This window comes from Ammospiza caudacuta, chromosome 7 (assembly GCF_027887145.1).
Source record: "Ammospiza caudacuta isolate bAmmCau1 chromosome 7, bAmmCau1.pri, whole genome shotgun sequence".
NCBI lineage: Eukaryota > Metazoa > Chordata > Aves > Passeriformes > Passerellidae > Ammospiza > Ammospiza caudacuta.
In genome coordinates this window covers 13,564,937-13,579,333 of record NC_080599.1, presented here as the reverse complement: position 1 = coordinate 13,579,333, position 14,397 = coordinate 13,564,937, and positions in this window count along the sequence as shown.

Genomic DNA, 14,397 nt, shown 5'->3' with positions numbered 1-14,397 from the left:
AGACGATTGTACCGCTCACAGTGCTCTCTTAGCGCGGCTTCTGCCGAAAGAAGCCCGGGAGCGGCGCTTAGCTCCGGAGAGCATCGTACCTTCAGTCTTTAGCGTCTTTTGTGGTCTACATCCTAGCAGAAGGCTTTTCCACTCTGTCTGGCAAGGAAAACCTGCGGGAGCACAGAAAGCATCTCCCATCGTGTTCTGGACGTTGCACGGAGGTCTGCCAAGTGTTTGGCATAAAGAAATAAAAGCTGTCCAAAACAGCTTCTTATCGAATATTCATGTGATTGGAAAAGTCAGGAAAGTGGTAAGGTACTGTTTTCTATCAGTTGGCAAGCTGCGCACACAATCCCAGTGTTGTACGGCTTCCTTCTTCACCTTTCCGATGCTGTCGCTCTCTCCGGCTCCCGGAGCCGAAGAAGCGGCTTCTTCGCGCAAAGACGATTGTACCGCTCACAGTGCTCTCTTAGCGCGGCTTCTGCCGAAAGAAGCCCGGGAGCGGCGCTTAGCTCCGGGGAGCATCGTACCTTCGCCTTTAGCGTCTTTTGTGGTCTACATCCTAGCAGAAAGCTTTTCCACGCTGTCTGGCAAGGAAAACCTGCGCGAGCACAGAAAACATCTCCCATCGTGTTCTGGACGTTGCACGGAGGTCTGCCAAGTGTTTGCCATAAAGAAAAGAAAATCTGTCCAAAACAGCTTCTTATCGAATATTCATGTGATTGGAAAAGTCAGGAATGTGGTAATGTACTGTTTTCTATCAGTTGGCAAGCTGCGCACACAATCCCAGTGTTGTACAGCTTCCTTCTTCACCTTTCCGATGCTGCCGCTCTCTCCGGCTCCCGGAGCCGAAGAAGCGGCTTCTTCGCGCAAAGACGATTGTACCGCTCACAGTGCTCTCTTAGCGCGGCTTCTGCCGAACGAAGCCCGGGAGCGGCGCTTAGCTCCGGAGAGCATCGTACCTTCGTCTTTAGCGTCTTTTGTGGTCTACATCCTAGCAGAGGGCTTTCCCACTCTGTCTGGCAAGGAAAACCTGCGCGAGCACAGAAAACATCTCCCATCGTGTTCTGCACGTTGCACGGAGATCTGCCAAGTTTTTGGCATAAAGAAAAGAAAATCTGTCCAAAACAGCTTCTTATCGAATATTCATGTGATTGGAAAAGTCAGGAAAGTGGTAATGTACTGTTTTCTATCAGTTGGCAAGCTGCGCACACAATCCCAGTGTTGTACAGCTTCCTTCTTCACCTTTCCGATGCTGCCGCTCTCTCCGGCTCCCGGAGCCGAAGAAGCGGCTTCTTCGCGCAAAGACGATTGTACCGCTCACAGTGCTCTCTTAGCGCGGCTTCTGCCGAAAGAAGCCCGGGAGCGGCGCTTAGCTCCGGGGAGCATCGTACCTTCGCCTTTAGCGTCTTTTGTGGTCTACATCCTAGCAGAAAGCTTTTCCACTCTGTCTGGCAAGGAAAACCTGCGCGACCACAGAAAACATCTCCCATCGTGTTCTGGACGTTGCACGGAGATCTGCCAAGTGTTTGCCATAAAGAAAAGAAAATCTGTCCAAAACAGCTTCTTATCGAATATTCATGTGATTGGAAAAGTCAGGAAAGTGGTACTGTACTGTTTTCTATCAGTTGGCAAGCTGCGCACATAATCCCAGTGTTGTACAGCTTCCTTCTTCACCTTTCCGATGCTGCCGCTCTCTCCGGCTCCCGGAGCCGAAGAAGCGGCTTCTTCGCGCAAAGACGATTGTACCGCTCACAGTGCTCTCTTAGCGCGGCTTCTGCCGAAAGAAGCCCGGGAGCGGCGCTTAGCTCCGGAGAGCATCGTACGTGCGTCTTTAGCGTCTTTTGTGGTCTACATCCTAGCAGAAGGCTTTTCCACTCTGTCTGGCAAGGAAAACCTGCGCGAGCACAGAAAACATCTCCCATCGTGTTCTGCACGTTGCACGGAGGTCTGCCAAGTGTTTGCCATAAAGAAAAGAAAATCTGTCCAAAACAGCTTCTTATCGAATATTCATGTGATTGGAAAAGTCAGGAATGTGGTAATGTACTGTTTTCTATCAGTTGGCAAGCTGCGCACACAATCCCAGTGTTGTACAGCTTCCTTCTTCACCTTTCCGATGCTGGCGCTCTCTCCGGCTCCCGGAGCCGAAGAAGCGGCTTCTTCGCGCAAAGACGATTGTACCGCTCACAGTGCTCTCTTAGCGCGGCTTCTGCCGAAAGAAGCCCGGGAGCAGCGCTTAGCTCCGGAGAGCATCGTACGTGCGTCTTTAGCGTCTTTTGTGGTCTACATCCTAGCAGAAGGCTTTTCCACTCTGTCTGGCAAGGAAAACCTGCGGGAGCACAGAAAACATCTCCCATCGTGTTCTGCACGTTGCACGGAGGTCTGCCAAGTGTTTGGCATAAAGAAAAGAAAATCTGTCCAAAACAGCTTCTTATCGAATATTCATGTGATTGGAAAAGTCAGGAAAGTGGTAAGGTACTGTTTTCTATCAGTTGGCAAGCTGCGCACACAATCCCAGTGTTGTACGGCTTCCTTCTTCACCTTTCCGATGCTGTCGCTCTCTCCGGCTCCCGGAGCCGAAGAAGCGGCTTCTTCGCGCAAAGACGATTCTACCGCTCACAGTGCTCTCTTAGCGCGGCTTCTGCCGAAAGAAGCCCGGGAGCGGCGCTTAGCTCCGGAGAGCATCGTACCTTCGCCTTTAGCGTCTTTTGTGGTCTACATCCTAGCAGAAAGCTTTTCCACGCTGTCTGGCAAGGAAAACCTGCGGGAGCACAGAAAACATCTCCCATCGTGTTCTGGACGTTGCACGGAGGTCTGCCAAGTGTTTGGCATAAAGAAAAGAAAATCTGTCCAAAACAGCTTCTTATCGAATATTCATGTGATTGGAAAAGTCAGGAATGTGGTAATGTACTGTTTTCTATCAGTTGGCAAGCTGCGCACACAATCCCAGTGTTGTACAGCTTCCTTCTTCACCTTTCCGATGCTGCCGCTCTCTCCGGCTCCCGGAGCCGAAGAAGCGGCTTCTTCGCGCAAAGACGATTGTACCGCTCACAGTGCTCTCTTAGCGCGGCTTCTGCCGAAAGAAGCCCGGGAGCGGCGCTTAGCTCCGGAGAGCATCGTACCTTCGTCTTTAGCGTCTTTTGTGGTCTACATCCTAGCAGAAAGCTTTCCCACTCTGTCTGGCAAGGAAAACCTGCGCGAGCACAGAAAACATCTCCCATCGTGTTCTGGACGTTGCACGGAGGTGTGCCAAGTGTTTGCCATAAAGAAAAGAAAATCTGTCCAAAACAGCTTCTTATCGAATATTCATGTGATTGGAAAAGTCAGGAAAGTGGTAATGTACTGTTTTCTATCAGTTGGCAAGCTGCGCACACAATCCCAGTGTTGTACAGCTTCCTTCTTCACCTTTCCGATGCTGCCGCTCTCTCCGGCTCCCGGAGCCGAAGAAGCGGCTTCTTCGCGCAAAGACGATTGTACCGCTCACAGTGCTCTCTTAGCGCGGCTTCTGCCGAAAGAAGCCCGGGAGCGGCGCTTAGCTCCGGGGAGCATCGTACCTTCGCCTTTAGCGTCTTTTGTGGTCTACATCCTAGCAGAAAGCTTTTCCACTCTGTCTGGCAAGGAAAACCTGCGCGACCACAGAAAACATCTCCCATCGTGTTCTGGACGTTGCACGGAGATCTGCCAAGTGTTTGCCATAAAGAAAAGAAAATCTGTCCAAAACAGCTTCTTATCGAATATTCATGTGATTGGAAAAGTCAGGAAAGTGGTACTGTACTGTTTTCTATCAGTTGGCAAGCTGCGCACATAATCCCAGTGTTGTACAGCTTCCTTCTTCACCTTTCCGATGCTGCCGCTCTCTCCGGCTCCCGGAGCCGAAGAAGCGGCTTCTTCGCGCAAAGACGATTGTACCGCTCACAGTGCTCTCTTAGCGCGGCTTCTGCCGAAAGAAGCCCGGGAGCGGCGCTTAGCTCCGGAGAGCATCGTACGTGCGTCTTTAGCGTCTTTTGTGGTCTACATCCTAGCAGAAGGCTTTTCCACTCTGTCTGGCAAGGAAAACCTGCGCGAGCACAGAAAACATCTCCCATCGTGTTCTGCACGTTGCACGGAGGTCTGCCAAGTGTTTGCCATAAAGAAAAGAAAATCTGTCCAAAACAGCTTCTTATCGAATATTCATGTGATTGGAAAAGTCAGGAATGTGGTAATGTACTGTTTTCTATCAGTTGGCAAGCTGCGCACACAATCCCAGTGTTGTACAGCTTCCTTCTTCACCTTTCCGATGCTGCCGCTCTCTCCGGCTCCCGGAGCCGAAGAAGCGGCTTCTTCGCGCAAAGACGATTGTACCGCTCACAGTGCTCTCTTAGCGCGGCTTCTGCCGAAAGAAGCCCGGGAGCAGCGCTTAGCTCCGGAGAGCATCGTACGTGCGTCTTTAGCGTCTTTTGTGGTCTACATCCTAGCAGAAGGCTTTTCCACTCTGTCTGGCAAGGAAAACCTGCGGGAGCACAGAAAACATCTCCCATCGTGTTCTGCACGTTGCACGGAGGTCTGCCAAGTGTTTGGCATAAAGAAAAGAAAATCTGTCCAAAACAGCTTCTTATCGAATATTCATGTGATTGGAAAAGTCAGGAAAGTGGTAAGGTACTGTTTTCTATCAGTTGGCAAGCTGCGCACACAATCCCAGTGTTGTACGGCTTCCTTCTTCACCTTTCCGATGCTGTCGCTCTCTCCGGCTCCCGGAGCCGAAGAAGCGGCTTCTTCGCGCAAAGACGATTCTACCGCTCACAGTGCTCTCTTAGCGCGGCTTCTGCCGAAAGAAGCCCGGGAGCGGCGCTTAGCTCCGGAGAGCATCGTACCTTCGCCTTTAGCGTCTTTTGTGGTCTACATCCTAGCGGAAAGCTTTTCCACTCTGTCTGGCAAGGAAAACCTGCGGGAGCACAGAAAACATCTCCCATCGTGTTCTGGACGTTGCACGGAGGTCTGCCAAGTGTTTGGCATAAAGAAAAGAAAATCTGTCCAAAACAGCTTCTTATCGAATATTCATGTGATTGGAAAAGTCAGGAATGTGGTAATGTACTGTTTTCTATCAGTTGGCAAGCTGCGCACACAATCCCAGTGTTGTACAGCTTCCTTCTTCACCTTTCCGATGCTGCCGCTCTCTCCGGCTCCCGGAGCCGAAGAAGCGGCTTCTTCGCGCAAAGACGATTGTACCGCTCACAGTGCTCTCTTAGCGCGGCTTCTGCCGAAAGAAGCCCGGGAGCGGCGCTTAGCTCCGGAGAGCATCGTACCTTCGTCTTTAGCGTCTTTTGTGGTCTACATCCTAGCAGAAAGCTTTCCCACTCTGTCTGGCAAGGAAAACCTGCGCGAGCACAGAAAACATCTCCCATCGTGTTCTGGACGTTGCACGGAGGTGTGCCAAGTGTTTGCCATAAAGAAAAGAAAATCTGTCCAAAACAGCTTCTTATCGAATATTCATGTGATTGGAAAAGTCAGGAAAGTGGTAATGTACTGTTTTCTATCAGTTGGCAAGCTGCGCACACAATCCCAGTGTTGTACAGCTTCCTTCTTCACCTTTCCGATGCTGCCGCTCTCTCCGGCTCCCGGAGCCGAAGAAGCGGCTTCTTCGCGCAAAGACGATTGTACCGCTCACAGTGCTCTCTTAGCGCGGCTTCTGCCGAAAGAAGCCCGGGAGCGGCGCTTAGCTCCGGGGAGCATCGTACCTTCGCCTTTAGCGTCTTTTGTGGTCTACATCCTAGCAGAAAGCTTTTCCACTCTGTCTGGCAAGGAAAACCTGCGCGAGCACAGAAAACATCTCCCATCGTGTTCTGGACGTTGCACGGAGATCTGCCAAGTGTTTGCCATAAAGAAAAGAAAATCTGTCCAAAACAGCTTCTTATCGAATATTCATGTGATTGGAAAAGTCAGGAAAGTGGTAAGGTACTGTTTTCTATCAGTTGGCAAGCTGCGCACACAATCCCAGTGTTGTACAGCTTCCTTCTTCACCTTTCCGATGCTGCCGCTCTCTCCGGCTCCCGGAGCCGAAGAAGCGGCTTCTTCGCGCAAAGACGATTGTACCGCTCACAGTGCTCTCTTAGCGCGGCTTCTGCCGAAAGAAGCCCGGGAGCGGCGCTTAGCTCCGGAGAGCATCGTACCTTCGCCTTTAGCGTCTTTTGTGGTCTACATCCTAGCAGAAAGCTTTTCCACTCTGTCTGGCAAGGAAAACCTGCGGGAGCACAGAAAGCATCTCCCATCGTGTTCTGGACGTTGCACGGAGGTCGGCCAAGTGTTTGGCATAAAGAAAAGAAAATCTGTCCAAAACAGCTTCTTATCGAATATTCATGTGATTGGAAAAGTCAGGAAAGTGGTAAGGTACTGTTTTCTATCAGTTGGCAAGCTGCGCACACAATCCCAGTGTTGTACGGCTTCCTTCTTCACCTTTCCGATGCTGTCGCTCTCTCCGGCTCCCGGAGCCGAAGAAGCGGCTTCTTCGCGCAAAGACGATTCTACCGCTCACAGTGCTCTCTTAGCGCGGCTTCTGCCGAAAGAAGCCCGGGAGCGGCGCTTAGCTCCGGAGAGCATCGTACGTGCATCTTTAGCGTCTTTTGTGGTCTACATCCTAGCAGAAGGCTTTTCCACTCTGTCTGGCAAGGAAAACCTGCGCGAGCACAGAAAACATCTCCCATCGTGTTCTGGACGTTGCACGGAGGTCTGCCAAGTGTTTGCCATAAAGAAAAGAAAATCTGTCCAAAACAGCTTCTTATCGAATATTCATGTGATTGGAAAAGTCAGGAAAGTGGTAAGGTACTGTTTTCTATCAGTTGGCAAGCTGCGCACACAATCCCAGTGTTGTACAGCTTCCTTCTTCACCTTTCCGATGCTGCCGCTCTCTCCGGCTCCCGGAGCCGAAGAAGCGGCTTCTTCGCGCAAAGACGATTCTACCGCTCACAGTGCTCTCTTAGCGCGGCTTCTGCCGAAAGAAGCCCGGGAGCGGCGCTTAGCTCCGGAGAGCATCGTACCTTCGTCTTTAGCGTCTTTTGTGGTGTACATCCTAGCAGAAAGCTTTCCCACTCTGTCTGGCAAGGAAAACCTGCGCGAGCACAGAAAACATCTCCCATCGTGTTCTGCACGTTGCACGGAGGTCGGCCAAGTGTTTGGCATAAAGAAAAGAAAATCTGTCCAAAACAGCTTCTTATCGAATATTCATGTGATTGGAAAAGTCAGGAAAGTGGTAATGTACTGTTTTCTATCAGTTGGCAAGCTGCGCACACAATCCCAGTGTTGTACAGCTTCCTTCTTCACCTTTCCGATGCTGCCGCTCTCTCCGGCTCCCGGAGCCGAAGAAGCGGCTTCTTTGCGCAAAGACGATTGTACCGCTCACAGTGCTCTCTTAGCGCGGCTTCTGCCGAAAGAAGCCCGGGAGCGGCGCTTAGCTCCGGGGAGCATCGTACCTTCGCCTTTAGCGTCTTTTGTGGTCTACATCCTAGCAGAAAGCTTTTCCACTCTGTCTGGCAAGGAAAACCTGCGCGAGCACAGAAAACATCTCCCATCGTGTTCTGGACGTTGCACGGAGATCTGCCAAGTGTTTGCCATAAAGAAAAGAAAATCTGTCCAAAACAGCTTCTTATCGAATATTCATGTGATTGGAAAAGTCAGGAATGTGGTACTGTACTGTTTTCTATCAGTTGGCAAGCTGCGCACACAATCCCAGTGTTGTACAGCTTCCTTCTTCACCTTTCCGATGCTGCCGCTCTCTCCGGCTCCCGGAGCCGAAGAAGCGGCTTCTTCGCGCAAAGACGATTGTACCGCTCACAGTGCTCTCTTAGCGCGGCTTCTGCCGAAAGAAGCCCGGGAGCGGCGCTTAGCTCCGGAGAGCATCGTACCTTCAGTCTTTAGCGTCTTTTGTGGTCTACATCCTAGCAGAAGGCTTTTCCACTCTGTCTGGCAAGGAAAACCTGCGGGAGCACATAAAGCACCTCCCATCGTGTTCTGGACGTTGCACGGAAGTCGGCCAAGTGTTTGGCATAAAGAAAAGAAAATCTGTCCAAAACAGCTTCTTATCGAATATTCATGTGATTGGAAAAGTCAGGAAAGTGGTACTGTACTGTTTTCTATCAGTTGGCAAGCTGCGCACACAATCCCAGTGTTGTACGGCTTCCTTCTTCACCTTTCCGATGCTGTCGCTCTCTCCGGCTCCCGGAGCCGAAGAAGCGGCTTCTTCGCGCAAAGACGATTCTACCGCTCACAGTGCTCTCTTAGCGCGGCTTCTGCCGAAAGAAGCCCGGGAGCGGCGCTTAGCTCCGGAGAGCATCGTACCTTCGCCTTTAGCGTCTTTTGTGGTCTACATCCTAGCAGAAAGCTTTTCCACGCTCTCTGGCAAGGAAAACCTGCGGGAGCACAGAAAACATCTCCCATCGTGTTCTGGACGTTGCACGGAGGTCTGCCAAGTGTTTGCCATAAAGAAAAGAAAATCTGTCCAAAACAGCTTCTTATCGAATATTCATGTGATTGGAAAAGTCAGGAATGTGGTAATGTACTGTTTTCTATCAGTTGGCAAGCTGCGCACACAATCCCAGTGTTGTACAGCTTCCTTCTTCACCTTTCCGATGCTGCCGCTCTCTCCGGCTCCCGGAGCCGAAGAAGCGGCTTCTTCGCGCAAAGACGATTGTACCGCTCACAGTGCTCTCTTAGCGCGGCTTCTGCCGAAAGAAGCCCGGGAGCGGCGCTTAGCTCCGGAGAGCATCGTACCTTCGTCTTTAGCGTCTTTTGTGGTCTACATCCTAGCAGAAAGCTTTCCCACTCTGTCTGGCAAGGAAAACCTGCGCGAGCACTGAAAACATCTCCCATCGTGTTCTGCACGTTGCACGGAGGTCGGCCAAGTGTTTGGCATAAAGAAAAGAAAATCTGTCCAAAACAGCTTCTTATCGAATATTCATGTGATTGGAAAAGTCAGGAAAGTGGTAATGTACTGTTTTCTATCAGTTGGCAAGCTGCGCACACAATCCCAGTGTTGTACAGCTTCCTTCTTCACCTTTCCGATGCTGCCGCTCTCTCCGGCTCCCGGAGCCGAAGAAGCGGCTTCTTCGCGCAAAGACGATTGTACCGCTCACAGTGCTCTCTTAGCGCCGCTTCTGCCGAAAGAAGCCCGGGAGCGGCGCTTAGCTCCGGGGAGCATCGTACCTTCGCCTTTAGCGTCTTTTGTGGTCTACATCCTAGCAGAAAGCTTTTCCACTCTGTCTGGCAAGGAAAACCTGCGCGAGCACAGAAAACATCTCCCATCGTGTTCTGGACGTTGCGCGGAGATCTGCCAAGTGTTTGCCATAAAGAAAAGAAAATCTGTCCAAAACAGCTTCTTATCGAATATTCATGTGATTGGAAAAGTCAGGAAAGTGGTACTGTACTGTTTTCTATCAGTTGGCAAGCTGCGCACATAATCCCAGTGTTGTACAGCTTCCTTCTTCACCTTTCCGATGCTGCCGCTCTCTCCGGCTCCCGGAGCCGAAGAAGCGGCTTCTTCGCGCAAAGACGATTGTACCGCTCACAGTGCTCTCTTAGCGCGGCTTCTGCCGAAAGAAGCCCGGGAGCGGCGCTTAGCTCCGGAGAGCATCGTACGTGCGTCTTTAGCGTCTTTTGTGGTCTACATCCTAGCAGAAGGCTTTTCCACTCTGTCTGGCAAGGAAAACCTGCGCGACCACAGAAAACATCTCCCATCGTGTTCTGCACGTTGCACGGAGGTCTGCCAAGTGTTTGCCATAAAGAAAAGGAAAGCTGTCCAAAACAGCTTCTTATCGAATATTCATGTGATTGGAAAAGTCAGGAATGTGGTAATGTACTGTTTTCTATCAGTTGGCAAGCTGCACACACAATCCCAGTGTTGTACAGCTTCCTTCTTCACCTTTCCGATGCTGCCGCTCTCTCCGGCTCCCGGAGCCGAAGAAGCGGCTTCTTCGCGCAAAGACGATTGTACCGCTCACAGTGCTCTCTTAGCGCGGCTTCTGCCGAAAGAAGCCCGGGAGCGGCGCTTAGCTCCGGAGAGCATCGTACCTTCGTCTTTAGCGTCTTTTGTGGTCTACATCCTAGCAGAAAGCTTTCCCACTCTGTCTGGCAAGGAAAACCTGCGCGAGCACAGAAAACATCTCCCATCGTGTTCTGCACGTTGCACGGAGGTCGGCCAAGTGTTTGGCATAAAGAAAAGAAAATCTGTCCAAAACAGCTTCTTATCGAATATTCATGTGATTGGAAAAGTCAGGAAAGTTGTAATGTACTGTTTTCTATCAGTTGGCAAGCTGCGCACACAATCCCAGTGTTGTACGGCTTCCTTCTTTACCTTTCCGATGCTGCCGCTCTCTCCGGCTCCCGGAGCCGAAGAAGCGGCTTCTTCGCGCAAAGACGATTGTACCGCTCACAGTGCTCTCTTAGCGCGGCTTCTGCCGAAAGAAGCCCGGGAGCGGCGCTTAGCTCCGGGGAGCATCGTACCTTCAGTCTTTAGCGTCTTTTGTGGTCTACATCCTAGCAGAAGGCTTTTCCACTCTGTCTGGCAAGGAAAACCTGCGGGAGCACAGAAAGCATCTCCCATCGTGTTCTGGACGTTGCACGGAGGTCTGCCAAGTGTTTGGCATAAAGAAAAGAAAATCTGTCCAAAACAGCTTCTTATCGAATATTCATGTGATTGGAAAAGTCAGGAAAGTGGTAAGGTACTGTTTTCTATCAGTTGGCAAGCTGCGCACACAATCCCAGTGTTGTACGGCTTCCTTCTTCACCTTTCCGATGCTGTCGCTCTCTCCGGCTCCCGGAGCCGAAGAAGCGGCTTCTTCGCGCAAAGACGATTCTACCGCTCACAGTGCTCTCTTAGCGCGGCTTCTGCCGAAAGAAGCCCGGGAGCGGCGCTTAGCTCCGGAGAGCATTGTACCTTCGCCTTTAGCGTCTTTTGTGGTCTACATCCTAGCAGAAAGCTTTTCCACGCTGTCTGGCAAGGAAAACCTGCGCGAGCACAGAAAACATCTCCCATCGTGTTCTGGACGTTGCACGGAGGTCTGCCAAGTGTTTGGCATAAAGAAAAGAAAATCTGTCCAAAATAGCTTCTTATCGAATATTCATGTGATTGGAAAAGTCAGGAATGTGGTAATGTACTGTTTTCTATCAGTTGGCAAGCTGCGCACACAATCCCAGTGTTGTACAGCTTCCTTCTTCACCTTTCCGATGCTGCCGCTCTCTCCGGCTCCCGGAGCCGAAGAAGCGGCTTCTTCGCGCAAAGACGATTGTACCGCTCACAGTGCTCTCTTAGCGCGGCTTCTGCCGAAAGAAGCCCGGGAGCGGCGCTTAGCTCCGGAGAGCATCGTACCTTCGTCTTTTGCGTCTTTTGTGGTCTACATCCTAGCAGAAAGCTTTCCCACTCTGTCTGGCAAGGAAAACCTGCGCGACCACAGAAAACATCTCCCATCGTGTTCTGGACGTTGCACGGAGGTCGGCCAAGTGTTTGGCATAAAGAAAAGAAAATCTGTCCAAAACAGCTTCTTATCGAATATTCATGTGATTGGAAAAGTCAGGAAAGTGGTAAGGTACTGTTTTCTATCAGTTGGCAAGCTGCGCACACAATCCCAGTGTTGTACAGCTTCCTTCTTCACCTTTCCGATGCTGCCGCTCTCTCCGGCTCCCGGAGCCGAAGAAGCGGCTTCTTCGCGCAAAGACGATTCTACCGCTCACAGTGCTCTCTTAGCGCGGCTTCTGCCGAAAGAAGCCCGGGAGCGGCGCTTAGCTCCGGAGAGCATCGTACCTTCGCCTTTAGCGTCTTTTGTGGTCTACATCCTAGCAGAAAGCTTTTCCACGCTGTCTGGCAAGGAAAACCTGCGCGAGCACAGAAAACATCTCCCATCGTGTTCTGGACGTTGCACGGAGGTCTGCCAAGTGTTTGCCATAAAGAAAAGAAAATCTGTCCAAAATAGCTTCTTATCGAATATTCATGTGATTGGAAAAGTCAGGAATGTGGTAATGTACTGTTTTCTATCAGTTGGCAAGCTGCGCACACAATCCCAGTGTTGTACAGCTTCCTTCTTCACCTTTCCGATGCTGCCGCTCTCTCCGGCTCCCGGAGCCGAAGAAGCGGCTTCTTCGCGCAAAGACGATTGTACCGCTCACAGTGCTCTCTTAGCGCGGCTTCTGCCGAAAGAAGCCCGGGAGCGGCGCTTAGCTCCGGAGAGCATCGTACCTTCGTCTTCAGCGTCTTTTGTGGTCTACATGCTAGCAGAAAGCTTTTCCACTCTGTCTGGCAAGGAAAACCTGCGCGAGCACAGAAAACATCTCCCATCGTGTTCTGCACGTTGCACGGAGGTCTGCCAAGTGTTTGCCATAAAGAAAAGAAAATCTGTCCAAAACAGCTTCTTATCGAATATTCATGTGATTGGAAAAGTCAGGAAAGTGGTAAGGTACTGTTTTCTATCAGTTGGCAAGCTGTGCACACAATCCCAGTGTTGTACGGCTTCCTTCTTCACCTTTCCGATGCTGCCGCTCTCTCCGGCTCCCGGAGCCGAAGAAGCGGCTTCTTCGCGCAAAGACGATTGTACCGCTCACAGTGCTCTCTTAGCGCGGCTTCTGCCGAAAGAAGCCCGGGAGCGGCGCTTAGCTCCGGAGAGCATCGTACCTTCAGTCTTTAGCGTCTTTTGTGGTCTACATCCTAGCAGAAGGCTTTTCCACTCTGTCTGGCAAGGAAAACCTGCGCGAGCACAGAAAACATCTCCCATCGTGTTCTGCACGTTGCACGGAGGTCTGCCAAGTGTTTGCCATAAAGAAAAGAAAATCTGTCCAAAACAGCTTCTTATCGAATATTCATGTGATTGGAAAAGTCAGGAAAGTGGTAAGGTACTGTTTTCTATCAGTTGGCAAGCTGCGCACACAATCCCAGTGTTGTACGGCTTCCTTCTTCACCTTTCCGATGCTGCCGCTCTCTCCGGCTCCCGGAGCCGAAGAAGCGGCTTCTTCGCGCAAAGACGATTGTACCGCTCACAGTGCTCTCTTAGCGCGGCTTCTGCCGAAAGAAGCCCGGGAGCGGCGCTTAGCTCCGGAGAGCATCGTACCTTCAGTCTTTAGCGTCTTTTGTGGTCTACATCCTAGCAGAAGGCTTTTCCACTCTGTCTGGCAAGGAAAACCTGCGCGAGCACAGAAAACATCTCCCATCGTGTTCTGGACGTTGCACGGAGGTCTGCCAAGTGTTTGGCATAAAGAAAAGAAAAGTGGTCCAAAACAGCTTCTTATCGAATATTCATGTGATTGGAAAAGTCAGGAAAGTGGTAAGGTACTGTTTTCTATCAGTTGGCAAGCTGCGCACACAATCCCAGTGTTGTACAGCTTCCTTCTTCACCTTTCTGATGCTGCCGCTCTCTCCGGCTCCCGGAGCCGAAGAAGCGGCTTCTTCGCGCAAAGACGATTGTACCGCTCACAGTGCTCTCTTAGCGCCGCTTCTGCCGAAAGAAGCCCGGGAGCGGCGCTTAGCTCCGGAGAGCATCGTACCTTCAGTCTTTAGCGTCTTTTGTGGTCTACATCCTAGCAGAAGGCTTTTCCACTCTGTCTGGCAAGGAAAACCTGCGGGAGCACAGAAAGCATCTCCCATCGTGTTCTGGACGTTGCACGGAGGTCTGCCAAGTGTTTGGCATAAAGAAAAGAAAATCTGTCCAAAACAGCTTCTTATCGAATATTCATGTGATTGGAAAAGTCAGGAAAGTGGTAAGGTACTGTTTTCTATCAGTTGGCAAGCTGCGCACACAATCCCAGTGTTGTACGGCTTCCTTCTTCACCTTTCCGATGCTGTCGCTCTCTCCGGCTCCCGGAGCCGAAGAAGCGGCTTCTTCGCGCAAAGACGATTCTACCGCTCACAGTGCTCTCTTAGCGCGGCTTCTGCCAAAAGAAGCCCGGGAGCGGCGCTTAGCTCCGGAGAGCATCGTACCTTCGCCTTTAGCATCTTTTGTGGTCTACATCCTAGCAGAAAGCTTTTCCACGCTGTCTGGCAAGGAAAACCTGCGCGAGCACAGAAAACATCTCCCATCGTGTTCTGGACGTTGCACGGAGGTCTGCCAAGTGTTTGGCATAAAGAAAAGAAAATCTGTCCAAAATAGCTTCTTATCGAATATTCATGTGATTGGAATAGTCAGGAATGTGGTAATGTACTGTTTTCTATCAGTTGGCAAGCTGCGCACACAATCCCAGTGTGGTACAGCTTCCTTCTTCACCTTTCCGATGCTGCCGCTCTCTCCGGCTCCCGGAGCCGAAGAAGCGGCTTCTTCGCGCAAAGACGATTGTACCGCTCACAGTGCTCTCTTAGCGCGGCTTCTGCCGAAAGAAGCCCGGGAGCGGCGCTTAGCTCCGGAGAGCATCGTACCTTCGTCTTTTGCGTCTTTTGTGGTCTACATCCTAGCAGAAAGCTTT